The sequence below is a fragment of the Bos indicus genome, chromosome 21, assembly GCF_029378745.1.
Source record: "Bos indicus isolate NIAB-ARS_2022 breed Sahiwal x Tharparkar chromosome 21, NIAB-ARS_B.indTharparkar_mat_pri_1.0, whole genome shotgun sequence".
Taxonomy (NCBI): Eukaryota; Metazoa; Chordata; class Mammalia; order Artiodactyla; family Bovidae; genus Bos; species Bos indicus.
In genome coordinates this window covers 34597554-34611433 of record NC_091780.1, presented here as the reverse complement: position 1 = coordinate 34611433, position 13880 = coordinate 34597554, and the positions used below count along the sequence as shown (strand labels likewise).

The window sequence follows — 13880 nt, the reverse complement described above, 5'->3', positions numbered from 1 at the left end:
GTATCCTTGCCTGGAAAAATCTCATGGACAGAGGAGCCTGGTGGGCTGCAGTCCATGGGGTCGCAAAGAGTGGGGCACAACTGAACGACTAACACTAATCCTGGGAAAGGCCGAAGGCAAAAGGAGAAGGGGGCAACAGAGGATGAGATGGTTAGATAATAACATCACTGATTCAGTGGACATTAATTTGTGCAAACTCCAGGGGATAATAGAAGACAGAGGAGCCTGGCTTACTGCAGTCCTTGTGGTCACAGAGCCAGACACAACTTAGCAACTGAACAACACCAACATCCTCCTAGCCCATCCCCCTTTCTCTGGAGTAAGGAATGGGAGGTAGGCTCGGAGGCCTCCGTAAAATATGGCTCCTGCCTCTTGATGCCAGAGTGGGCCTGCTTTTGGTCCTCAAACCAAGGAAAATGGGAAGAACCCTCCGTACAGTGTCTAAAGCAGCTGGCAGAAGAACGAGGCAGGCCACAGGAGTCTTCCAGACATCGCTCAACTCCACCCAGTGCCCATATCACACCTTTGCTAGCCCAGGATTCCTGGTCATCCTTTAAGGCCAATTCAGACCTTGCCTCCCCATGGAGCAGACCCCACCCAAGGGTCAGTCACTCCTCATTCTGCCATCTCATAGTGGCAGAACCATGCCTGACATGTGGTAAGTGCTTGATAAAAAGTTGTTATTTTTGTAACCATTTCTTGTGGAGTTCAGAGTTGGGTTAGTCATAACCTTTGGTTCATGCTCTAGAACCATTGTTGACCTGTACATGCCCTCTTTAGTCATTTGTTTTTAAGAATATAATGAACACTCATGAACTGGCCACCCATTCTAAGAGACAAGGTTACAATAACACATCCACCTATTTCCCATTCTCTCCCCCATCTTCCCACCCACCCTCCAAGAGGAAACCATTCTCCTGAACTTTGTGTTTATTATTATTAAACAAACAAAAGACCATAGGCATCCACAGAGGCAGGATGGCTGCAGATTCACTAACAGAAATAGCTGTTTTCCCAATTGAGTTGCAACTTCCTTGCCGGCAGCGGCGGGGTTTCCTCCTTTCCTGCAGAGCGGTCAGCATGTGGCTGGGTACACAGAACCATCGGTGAATCTTGGTTGGTGGGCTGTTTGGGGTCCCAAGGGCAGGAAGGATGAGGACTGAATGCTGGAGAGCAGCTCCAAGAATAGGGGGAAGGGCTTCTGATTGCCCTGCACTGCCCCTGCCAGGGGTCTGTGTGACTTCTGCCTGCCCTATGAGGTCACAGTACTGCCCAGGTGACCCAGCTGGGTGCAAAAGCCCACTGCTTTTCCAGGTCTGAGCAGAGAGAGGGCCACTCCTGTCTTTACCTTCTGGGGGTGCCAAGAGCCAGTTGCCCAGCTGCTGACCCTGCCCAGCTGGCCATGACCCAGAGCCCCCAGGGCGCCTCTGCTTACAGAATGTCTCCCTGCTGAGAAAGCCCCAGACCCCTGCCCTCCCCCTTCACCTGCCCAGGTCCCAGAGCCCGTGTCTGGCACCCCTGAGACCACCTTGACATTCCATAATGTTAGCCAACCGCAAGACTCCCAGGCGCCCAGGCTAGCTGTCTGGGCAGGATTGATCACCCAACGATACCAGGTACTGGTCCCCAAGATTGTCAAACAAGGCCAAACACTCCTGCCCCCAAGAGGATGGTATGGTAAAAGAGAAAGGTGAGACCTGAGGGTACGGGGTGTGCACCCGCATGAACTCATCTCTCCTAGAGTTCTTTGTTTCCTTTGCTCCTGAATCACAACAGAAGCTTCCTTTCTCTGGACATTGGGTTTTCGTAACTGTGAAATGGGGATGGAAGTGGGTTTGGTGACTTTTCCAGGTGAGGTTCCTAGACTCCTCGAACACGTGGGATCTGAAATGAGGTGCACACGCAGGTGTTACCAACACAGTCTGGTGATTTTTGCCTGTCTCCTCGTAACCCAGAGAGAAACACAGCTTGAAATGAGTATGTCACCTCCCCTCCACACACACACACACACACACACACACACAGTCTAAAAAGGAGTCTCTGCTTTCTTGTTGCTGGGGGTCACAGAGGCTCAGAGAGCCTGCTGCGATGGTTCATCATCATCCTCCAAGATCTTCCGGGAGACTTCCAGGCTGCTGCCCTGGCAGTGCACATGCCCCACTGCTCCACAGCCTCCCAGCCCTGACGCAGCCCTCTCCCTCAGCCCCAAATGCTTCAGTGCCTGGAGAGGAGGGGTTTTTGTCCTTTTCAGTCACTGTAGAACAGTGACTGATACATAGTAGGTGCATAGTGACTCTGACCGAGGAGACGACCTCACCGTGTTCACTGGCAAGCCCACACCCTTCACTGTGTCACTTAGCAAAGGCGTACAGGTACTTGCTAACTCGGGAGCACTCTTTTTGTAGTTACACTCTTAGGTCAAATAAACCAGACGGCTAAGGGTACCCAGACCCCAGTGCGGTTTCTACTTTATTACCCTTGACTCTGGTGTCTCTGGTTCCTGGTGTTCTCTACCCCCAGCTGGTTCCTCCTCTTGGCTCCACTCTCCCCCTTTAAGCCTCCTTCTGGAATGTCACCACAACTGCTCTGAACTGCCACCTGGTTCCAGAAGCTCATTTCCACCTGTGCCCCCCAACTGGATTTGGGGATCTCAGGAACCCTAAGAAGGAGCCAGATGTGTTTTATTTGGTTCACAGCTTTGGGAAACATTTCTGGTAGTTGGCTAGAACCCCCTATAAGGAGGTCTGTAATATACATAATCACATGTCCCATATTAATAACACATATTAGTACTTCTTTGTGTATCGTCCATTCATGTTTTTTCTGATATGGTAATGTTTATAGGTTTCACTGTTCGTTGTGCATTAGGGATATCATCCTTTTATATATACTGCAGATATTACCTCGTTTGTCTTTTTTCTTTTTTGCATTGTGGTGAATTTTGCACCATTATAGAAAATGATATGGATTTTTAAAATTTATTTTATTGTTTGGCTGCACTGGGTCTTCGCTGCTGAGCACGGCTTTCTCCAGTTTCAGGGAGCGGGGACTCCTCTCTAGTTGGGGTGAGCCGGCTTCTCACTGCGGTGGCTTCTTTTGTTGCAGAGCAAGCAAGGGCTCTAGGGCCTCAGGTTTCTTAGTTGTAGAACATGGGCTTAGGCATGTGTGTGATCTTCTGGGACCAGGGATCGAACCTATGTCCCCTGCATTGACAGGCAGATTCTTAACCACTGGATGACCAGGGAAGTCCCCTGGTATGGATTTTTATTTATTTTTTTAAAATATAAATTTATTTATTTTAATTGGAGGTTAATTACTTTACAATATTGTATTGGTTTTGCCATACATCAACATGAATCCACCACAGGTATACCCTTGTTCCCCATCCCGAAACCCCCCTCCCTCCTGGATTTTTAATATAATCAATCTATCAGTCCCTTTCTTTATGATTGTTGGCTTCTGTGTCCTTTTGAAAAACCTCTCCTGCTCCAAGCGCCACAACTCCTTCTGTTAGTACCGTTTGCTGATACTGGCTACTCAGGTTATGAGCCCGCATGAATAGACACATTGTGGTTCAGAGAAATCATGTCACCTCCAAAGAACAGCTGGTGAGAGCAGAGTAGAGACAGAGGATGTGGAGGTGGATGGATCCTGGTTCCATTTCCGGCTCTGTGCCTATGAGCTAAGCTGTGCACTTCAGTAAAAGGCCTTTTGTGTCCCTGAGCCTGCCTCCTGTCCTATTAAAAGGGCCTCACCATGACCGTCATAACTCCCAGGCAAGTTTAAATACTGAAATGAGAAGGAACACAAGGGGCATTTTTAACTCCAAGCCCTTGTGATGCAGCTGGAGAAACAGAGGCCCCTGGAGTGAATCAGCCCAAATGACTGATCAGGGGCATTCCTCCCATCCCTCCTGGCCCAGCATCCCCTCCTCTTGCCCCAGTCAGACCCTCTCCAGTGGCATGGCTTTCAGGTCCAGGGATATCCTGGAGGGTGGAACTTGCCTTCCTTGCTTCCCATGGCCTCCCAGATTGCTGGGGCAGAGGAGTGGTCAGGGGAGGTTGGAAATCTGTCTCCTTCCACCTTCCTCCCCACCAGAACCAATTTAAGTGCCAGCCACATAGACCATTAACTGCTTCACTGCTGGTGCAATCTTCCTACCCCCACCTTGTCCCTTCCCTCCACCACACACATCCCCAAATGCCCTGAGCAATGGGCAGTCACAGGTCCCTCAAGACATCTGCTGGCTAATCCTGGCTTACTGAGGGCATGACAGACTGTCTGGAGGGTGAGATACTAGAATTAGCAATTTCTGAGCCTGCCCACATGCTGGAGCCCAGTGGTGGAGCAGAGAGAGCTGTGCTTTGGCATCAGGCAGGTTTGGGTTCTCATAACCCAGCCCTGCCAGTACAGGCTGAGTGGCCTTGGATGCTAGTGAACCCACCTGCCAATGCAGGAGGCATAAGAGATGGAGGTTCAATCCCTGGGTCAGGAAGATCCCCTGGAGGAGGGCATGGCAACCCACTCCAGGATTCTTGCCTAGAGAATCCCACGGACAGAGGAGCCTGGTAGGCTATAGTCCATAGGGTTGCAAAGAGTCAGACACACTGAAGCAATTTAGCATGCATGCAAACCAGCCAAACCTCTGCCTAGAAATCCTGCCTATTGATTTCTGCACCCTGGCAGTGTTGGGTGAGTTAACAGGGAGCAAGCCAATGGTGAGTGTGTATCCAGCTCTGCCCCCTGGCCTATAGGAAGTGTCTTCAGGGGACGTGAATTCCCTCCCCAGGGCTCAGCTCATCCTCACAGAGGGGTTTGTAGGATCTGAGACTTAGTTTCATCATCAGTTCACTTCCCTACATGGAACCCAGCATGTGGACATTTCCTATTCCCTGATAAAGTCTCCAGTGTAGGCCTGGGAAGGGTGGGAGGTGGGGAAGGCCTTGATCCCGATACAGGCACACATCTGAGGGAAGAGGGGAAGGCAGAAAGGTTGGCCCACTGTGCCTCCTCCAGGTCCTGCTTGATGCCAGGCCTTGGGCATGAGCGGTTCTTGCCAACCCCACTGCAAGCTTTATTTCCCGAATGGCTGTCCAGAGGAGAGGCACCGAGGATGCAGAGGACATAGAGAGGCACCACGCACGGCCTGGTCTGCAAAATGCCTGGCCGGACTTGGGGTTGCTGGGAAGTCAGTGAAAGCCCCTGGGCAACTGCCATGCTGTTGGGCGCTCACTTCTGGGGAACTCGGGAGCTCATGACAGCCACGAGGGCACTGGAGCTACCATCCTAGGCAGTTCCTGGGAATCTGGGAGTGAGAGGGACGTTAAGTCACCTCTCCTGACCTCACCACAGGAACCTTAGGCCAAATCATTGGGAGAACTGAATTACCAATGGTTCCGGACATCCCCATTGACTGGGTGGGAAAATTAAGGCTCAGAGGAGTTTCCCAAAGAGCTGGGAACATGGATGGGTTGAAACCTAGGTCACTCAATCCCTGGGCTGCTTGTCTTGCTCCTGGATCACCACACCAGGTCAAACCTGCTGGGGAGTGAGTGGGTTATGGGGCGTGCAGTGAGGGTGGAATACTGATCTATGAGCCTGGGAGTGGCTCTGCAGCTGTTTCTCCTCCTTTCCCCCTCCACCTGGCAGGAGTTCCTTCTGAGTACAACCTCCCGCCTCCTCCTCAGCCCTGGCTTGGCAGAGGAATAAGGGAGGGAGGGGAGGGTTACCTCTGCAGCCGGTGATGGCTCCTGCTGGGTCCTGGGTTGGGGGAGGGGCTCCTCAGAGGAAAGGAAGGAGAGTCTCTGTAGGGCGGGGGAGGGAGGTGCTCTCACCTCCCAATTAGTCATCTTGTTAGGCAAGGACCACAGCCTGTACCAGGAAGGCCTCTCTGATAAAGAGTCAGATGTGCAGGAAGAGAGGGAACAAGCCACAGAAATGGATTTGTAGGGAAGAGCAGTCCAGACAAAAGGGACAGCCAGAGCCAAGCCTGGGAGGCAAAAGCCAGCTTGGAGGGTGTGAGAGATTGCTAGAAGGCCAGCATGGCTAGGGCGAGTGGGCAACGGGCTCGGGGATGAGACAAGGTCAGTTTCCTGGACCAGAGTGCAATCCTTACAGGCCACAGTGCGGCTGTGTGGGAAACCAGGAGCTACTGCAGGAGCTAGAGCAGAGAAGTGGCGTCTGGTTGAAACTGGCAGAGGAACGCTCTGGCTGTTCGTGAGAGGGGGCAGGGTGGAGGGAGGGCCAGAAGGAACAAGAAAGCGATGAGGAGGCGAGTGCAGGAATCCCATGTCTCAGACCAAGTGGAGATGGTGTGAAGGGATCCAATTCCAGATGCGGTTTGAAGGTAGAGCTGGCAGGACATGCTGATGGATTGGAGTGGCACTAGGAGCTGCATGAAATCACAGCCGTAAAAGCCCTTCCCTTTCTCTCTGCCTGGAGACTTCCCACAGCCAGGAGCAAATGCGCCCAAGACCCCCAGGCTCAAAGGGAGAGCAGTGTCTGGGGAACCTGGACCCTCACAGAGGAAGCAGGTAAGTGTCAGACAGGCTGTTCCAAGCACTCATTGTCACATTAGGGAAACCGATTCTCAGAGCACACGTGGCCTTGTTTCCTGCCGTAATGAGAGGCAGAGTTGGTTTAAACCCAGCCTTTCCAGCACTCAGTGCTCATCAGGACAGAGGGAGCCAGGGGACCCAGCCTGCCTAGGCTGCCATCAGCACAAAGCCTGCCTAGGACATGTCCTTGCTTTTCTGAGTCAGTGTCCCACATCATTCTTGATGGTCTCCGTGGACATTTCGCCCTTTGAGGACTCCTCCTCCCCTGCCATGGCCTGCCTTGGAATGCAGGTCTGATAGTTCAAGTCTCCCATATAAGATGGTCAGCCCCCAGTTCCCTCCGTATCCCCACAGGACCCCATCTCCAACCTGAGGAGGTCCACTGCCTCTCCCCCAGGACCAGGGGGGCCTCTCACATCAGCTGGTGCTGATGAATTAGCGAGAGGGACATAAGGTAGTGGTGGGGGGCACCTCTTGCCAGATGAGGTTTAATCTGGGTCAACTGTGTCAACCCCAGGCCCTGGGAAAGAGGGCCAGGCTGTCCGTGCCAAGGAACTGACAAGGACTGGACCCCCCAACTACAGCAGCCCGAGGGATGAACATCCTAACCACAGCAACCTCACGTCCGTACCCTGACTCTGCCACCTTCCGTGGACTCCCCGCTGCCTCCAGAGTCAAACTGAGGCTGCCCTGGGCCTCGGGAAGCTCCCTCCCCTTCCCACTTTGCCCTCTTTGTCCTCAGCTCAGGGTTCTGCTTTCTGCTCGCGAATCCACAGAATGCTGAGCTGTTGAGCCCCTGCATGTGCGAGCCCCTTCTTCGGGCAACCAGCCTAGAGACCCCACGTGCGGGCAGGCGCCTCTCCTCCTCCCTGGCCCACAGGGTTATCTGGGTAGAAGATGGATGAGGCATTTGGGAAAGGCACATTCGTTCATCTCCATTTAGTTCTTTGGGTGACTTCATGGATGTGGATAATCCTTTGTAACCTAAAAAGTGCTGGACTTTCCTGGTGGTCCAGTGGTTGAGACTCTGAGCTCCCAATGCAGGGGGCACAGGTTCAATCCTGGTCAGGGAACTAGATCTCGCATGCTGCAACTGAGACCCGGCACAGCCAAATAAATAAATATTCTAAAAAAATATAAAGCGCGATGCACAGGTGGGACCTGGGGTGACAGGATGGACTAGGGTGAAATTACAGGAGAGAGCAAAGAGGGCCAATCACCAGAATCTCAAAAGCAGGCAGGATTTCGAAATTACAGACACGGGTACCAGTAAAAGCAAAGGCTTGGAAGTGGGACTGGCTTATCTCATTCTATAGGAAGTGCTGGATCAGGACTAGGGGAGGCAAGAGGAAGGTAGAGATGTGGAGGGTGGGACAGAGGTACAGAGGAAAATGGGTCAAAGTTGACTGCCCCTGTAGTTGCAGACTGGGTATGAGGATGACAGAGGGAAGTAGTTACTCAGACAAGAGGCAATAAAGTGAGGTGACCACCCTGGAAGAGGCCACTCAGCCCCGGCTTTCTCCACAGGTCACTGAGGGCCCAGAAGATCCCATGAATACCTCCCAGAAGTTGGACTCTGTCATCAGCCACCTGGCTCCCCCTCATAAGGAGGCCACTGCGGTCACTCTCCATGGGGCCACCAACCTTCCCACCTGCAAGAATGGCTCTGCACCATGGCCCTACGTGGTAGTATAAGTAGCTGGTTGAGAGCAGCGTCAGGGATGGTGTGTGGCCTGGAGCAGAAACCAGCATGTGGATATTTGGGATATGAGCACCCAAAGATTCAGGAATGGGACTGTGACACCCAGAGAGGAAAGAAGGCCAAGTGTGAATCACCCAGGGACTGTGGGCTCTGCAGAGGTGAGGTTTCACATCTTCCCTGCTGTGCGGGAAGCTGCTCACCAGGGCTGGGGAGGAGGGAAGAGCCACTCCTGGATCTCACAACCACCAGGGTTTGGCCACAAATCGACCCCCATATGCAGAGACCTGGGCTGGACTCAGTGGGAGGTGATGGTCAAAGTAAGGAGAAAGCCTAAGGCCTACCTCTCCCAGCCTCTTAGTGCTCCGTCTTACCATGCCGACTCCTGGGGTAAGGGCCCCATGACCATCCTCCTCCTCTGTCCCAATCACTTCTTGTGTACGTGTGTCGTGCTCAGTCATGTCTGACTCTTTGCAACCCCTTGATCCCATGGACAATAGCCTGCCAGACTCCTCTGTCCATGGCATTCTCCAGGCAAGAATACTGGTGTGGGTCACCATTTCCTACTCCAGGGGATCTTCCTGACTCAGGGATCGAAGCTGTGTCTCTTGTGATTCCTGAATTGGCAGGCAGATTCTTTACCACCAGCGCCACCTTCTTTGGTCATTTCTATTATGCGGCTTTCCTGGTTCCTTCTGATCCCTTAATGCATGCTCCCCTCCAACCAGCTGGAGTCGGGAAGCATGCTTCTCACAGCCTGGTATCCGAGCGAGACCTGCCATGTCATGTCCACTGCATGCTTCCTGGACCTCACTTCAGCTGGAAGGGCATCAAGGGGTGAAAGAGTCTCCATCCAACCAAACTTCTATATGGATAGGGGGAGGGTAGCATCTGCTCAGTCTTGATTATAAAGCATGTGCAGTAACCCCTCCATGAACTTGCTATCCCTTAGCCCCTCTGTAGACAATGGGAGCCCTTAGGCCTCCCCACCAGGCTACCTACCCCTCCCCTCCTGCAGGCTTTGCCCACGTTTCCTTTGGGTGAGTGCCTACCCCAGCTGAAATCCACCTTCAGAGCCTGGTTTGTGTGCCTCCCCCTCCGGGCACCCACCCCAGCTGAGCTGTCCCTGCTTTGGGACCCACAGCAGTGGCAACATTGGTCTGACATACTTTATATAAACAAAATTAGGTGCTGCTCCTCTGTCCCCCACACTGGGCTTTCCAAGGACAGACCCACTCTCCCCCTCTCCATTTCCCTAACAATATGCCCAGTAGAGGCCTGAGCAGACTTAGGGGTCAAGGAATACTTGGGCAAACATCCTAGGTTACTATGACAACAAGCCGGCCACAGGCACCCACATAGAGTGGGACAGAGGATGAGCTGGAGCCCAACAGGTGACACGCTTGTCTCAAAAGCCGGGTTTCCACTGCCCAGCTCCTCCGCCCGCCCGGCCCCGCCCCCCTCCATTTCCGTGGTAAGGAAGGACAGGTGGCTGGGAGCAGGCTTGGCGGGGAGCTCCCTTTTCCCCTCCGCTATTTCCATAAACCAATTATCGCCGATCATCTCGGGAGACTGAGGCCCTGCCTATCACCGATCCAGTTTGGGCGGCGGGGCGGGGAGCTGGGCGGCCCAGGGCTCCTCGACCCATGCCGGCACCCGGTTGCCATGGGAACGCGCAGTGGGAGCCAAGCGGCGGCCCGGGTGAAGGGTGCGGAGGGGTGGAAGGGGGTAGCGGGGGAGCGCATCGCTGCACCCATCTCCCCCCAGAGAGGGGGCAGGGAGCAGGGCCTGGGCGAGCCTGCAGCCTGCGTTCCAGGGCTCCAGGCGGCGGAGCTGCCAGCAGCCGCGGAGGTGCTAATGAGATGCAAATACAAGCAGAAGTGGGGGCTTCTGAGAAAGAAGGCCCAGCTGTCAGAACCTGAAAGGGGCTTTCAGTGCGAGCCCCCGGCACCAGGCAGGAACCCCAGAGGGAGGACTGGGACCCTCAGAAGCCCTACACCCCGAAAAGAATACGTATCTGCCATGAATATTTCAATGCTTGAAATATATATTGTATGTTTAATATATACTAAATCATATTATATAATATATTGAATATATATGGAATTTTATGTTCTTTCAAAGTTGGTTTTTTGGTTTTTTTTTTCCCTCAGCTTTTTGTTGCCTTGTTTTGGTGCCCTCTCCTCGATTCCTGGCTTAGTTCCCTACTTTCTGCCATCCCATTGGTCTCACCTAAGAAAGGGAATATGGTCCTTGGGGTTCCTACCTCTGTCTGGTTCCCTCCTCCTCTCTGAGTGGTTGCAATCCCAGCACGCAGGTCCATTTTGGGGCCAGAGAGGTGGGGGGCGGTGAGAGCACCCCAAAGCCATTCACTCACTCAACTCATTAGTGAAGAGCAGAATAGGTAGGGTTCAGGTCCAAAGATGGGGCCTTGCTAGTCTGGGGTTTAGCCACTTCCCTCCATCATGAAGGCTCTAGCCTTGAGAAAATCTAGTAATAGAGTGTGTCCCCCAGTGGTGGCTATGCCAGACCAACAGGTCCACTTGGCTTATCTTGTGGTTGGTTCTGCCTCTTTCCAGCTGAGCCATTGACCTGCTTCCAATCTGACCCCACTTCTTCACTGAAATGTTGTTCAGTCACCAAGTTGGGTCTGACTCTTTGCCACCCCATGGACTGTAGCACACCAGGCTTTCCTGTCCCTCACCATCTCCTGGAGTTTGCCCAAGTTCATGTCCATTGAATCAGTGATGCCATCCAACCATAGCTTTGTTTAAAATCACCAGTAATCACCATGCCTAGCTCTCCATCCAATGGGGCTCATCTTCTGTAATCTCTTAGTGGCATTAGCCTCTCATGACCACTCATTCTGTTGGAAACCCTTCCTTGCCCTGGCTTCCAAGATGCCCTACTCTTATTTTCTTTGAAGAGTAACTCTTTATCTCGTCTACAGGGAATTAAATGTTGGCTTGTTCCAGGTTTCAACCCAAGTTCTCTTGTTTCTCTATACTCTTTTCATGGAGCTCCTCCCCATCTTGGCATCAGTAATCACATTCTTTTCCCCCATTCAATCCACTGCCAAGTCGTGTCAGTTCTCCTGTGATCTTGGTTTTGGCTGCTCCTCTCCACCAGCTCCACCACCTTAGGCTACTGCACTGTTCACCTCTTGGTATATCTAACACGACCCCTTTTCAAACCCCCTTCAAAGGCAGGTTATCGTTTGATATAGTGGTGCCATAGTATCAGTGGAGCTCTCTGATGCTTTCACATTGCTCCCAAGGTAAAGAGAATTCTAGGCCCAACATGGTTAGGTCTTTGTCAGTCCCTCAAGCTCCCCAGCAGCATGATACCCCCCACTTCCTCCTGTCTGCTCCAGCCTGATGGACAAACATCTCTCAATTCTCTGAGCAGTCCCTCTTCCCTCTCTCACCAGGCCTTTGCACTCTCCCTCCCAAGAACATTCTATCCCCCCTCTTTGGATCTCAACTCAGTCATCACCTCCTCAAGGAAGCCCTCCCCACTTCCCAGACCAGGCCAGATCCTCATCTATTCCATGCTTCCATGGGACTATGTACTTCTCCAGTGTTGCCGCTGCAGTTTCGCATGTTTTATGTGCTTTGATGTGATTATTGACTTATTCTTCATCTGCACCTCCTCCCATTGTGCCCCACTAGTTCCATGAGCGAACCCCAAGTCTGTTTCCCTCCCCATCTTATCCCTACTTTCAACATAGTCTCTGGAGCTTAGGAAGCTCTCGATTAATAATTGTTGAATGAATGAATAAACAGATGAATGAATGAATCTGGCTGTATTTTGAGCATCTCCGTGATGTTGGGCAAGTTTACCTCTTGAAGCTGAATATCTCACCTGAGAACCTGCCCCAAAGGGCTGAAGAAATGGGGGAGCCAGACCACCATCTGGGAGATGCTGGCAGATATAAAGCCTTACATAGGGTGAGGGGATATCCTTAGTAGGAGTCACAGTGGGCACCTGAGACCTAGCAGAAGAAGCCACAGAGCAATGGAGAGAAGGCAAAATGGAATCAGGAAAACCCAGGGTCTAGCCCATGGCTCATGAATCCCTGTGTGACCCCAGTCTGGGCCCTGCCCCTCTCTGAGTCCTGGTCTTCCCATGGCCAGGATATAAGCCTTGGCACCCATGCTAGTTCCAGGCTTGCTGGGCTGGTTTGCTCTCTGGCCTGGTAAACACTCTCAGTTCCTTAGAGGCAACAAGAACTCCAGTTGTACCACCCAACAGATTACACCCCGAGGTCTGCTGGGCCAGTGGCCAGGCCCAGGGGCTCTCCTGAGTGGCTAGATTCAAGGCTCTGGGGTCTGAGCAGTGCCCAGCACCTGCCTCTCAGCTTGGCACAGAGAGACCTGCCTGACAGAGCACAGCAGGGACCAGGAAGACAGTGGCCCTGACAGGTGGGGAGTATCCCAGCATGCAGAGTGTGGGGACGGGACCAGCCAGGAGATGGCCTGCAGGGTTCTGACCCTTGGCCAAGGGCTGGATGGCTGGGCTGCCGGTTGGCAGCTGCTTCTGTGACTGCCTGCTGCCCAGAGCAGGGACAAAGCCAGTACTGGGAGGGGGAGGGCTGCTTCCTCTGTACACATGGGACAGGCTTGGTCCAGGCCAGGGTAAGAGAGACAGGGCACAGATCAGCCCAGTTAGTCATACTCATCAAATCTTGGGGGTTTTTTGGACAAGCCTGAGAGCTATGACTCTGGCCCTAGACTGAGCCTGACCCTGGTGACTAATTGAAGAAACTATTAAAAGTAGGGCACTTTTGTCTAAGGTTCTAGTAAGAAAGGCAAGTTGAAGATAGTTATATTTTTCAAGTGTCTACCATATAACCGGGTCTTCCCTCATAGCTCAGTTGGTAAAGAATCTGCCTTCAATGCAGGAGACCTGGGTTGGATTCCAGGTTGGGAAGATCCTCTGGAGAAGGAAATGGCAACCCACTCCTGTATTCTCGCCTGGAGAATCTCCTGGACAGAGGCGCCTGGCAGGCTACAGTCCATGGGATCACAAGTGTTAGACATGACTTAGCAACTACACCACCACCACCATATACCTGTCAAATGGGCTAGGAGTGTGCATGTGTTTGTGTGTATGTGTGTGTGATATTTAATCATCACTTGGTCTTGTTAAGTAGGTAACATTGTCCTTAGGTTACTAAGGCTCAGAGCATTTTCATGACTGCCCAACATCACAGAACAAATGGGTATCCAAGCCAGGATTCCAAAATCCAAAATCTCTTTCCACTTCACTATCTGCCTTGATCTTCATGTAGCTGCTACCCTTGGAAGGTGATGTTGGCATCAGGGTCCCAGAATTGCAGAAAAGATCCAGTGACTAGTCTGAAGACCCTCCTGGGACTTGACTGCTCACATCTGCCTGTGTCCAGTGGTGGGCCTTGGCCAAGAGCCCCAGAGGGCAGAAATTTGGGCGAAGTGGGTGGAGGCCCAATATGACCCATAGGTGCCCTGGGAGCTTGTCTCAGCAGCCAGAGCATTGGACTTACAAAAATAACACTATAATAACAAAATTAATACAGTGACAGTGGTCACGTGAAGTAAAAAAGCAGCCCGCATTTGCTGGGCAGGTCCTACACTGAGCTCACT

At 52.4% G+C, this 13880-nt stretch overlaps 1 pseudogene; it reads left to right on the top strand.

Moving 5' to 3' along the window:
- Nucleotides 1-1281: 1281 nt before the first annotated feature.
- Nucleotides 1282-13880, top strand: part of LOC139178217 (coiled-coil domain-containing protein 33-like) — a 28744-nt pseudogene continuing 16145 nt past the window's right edge.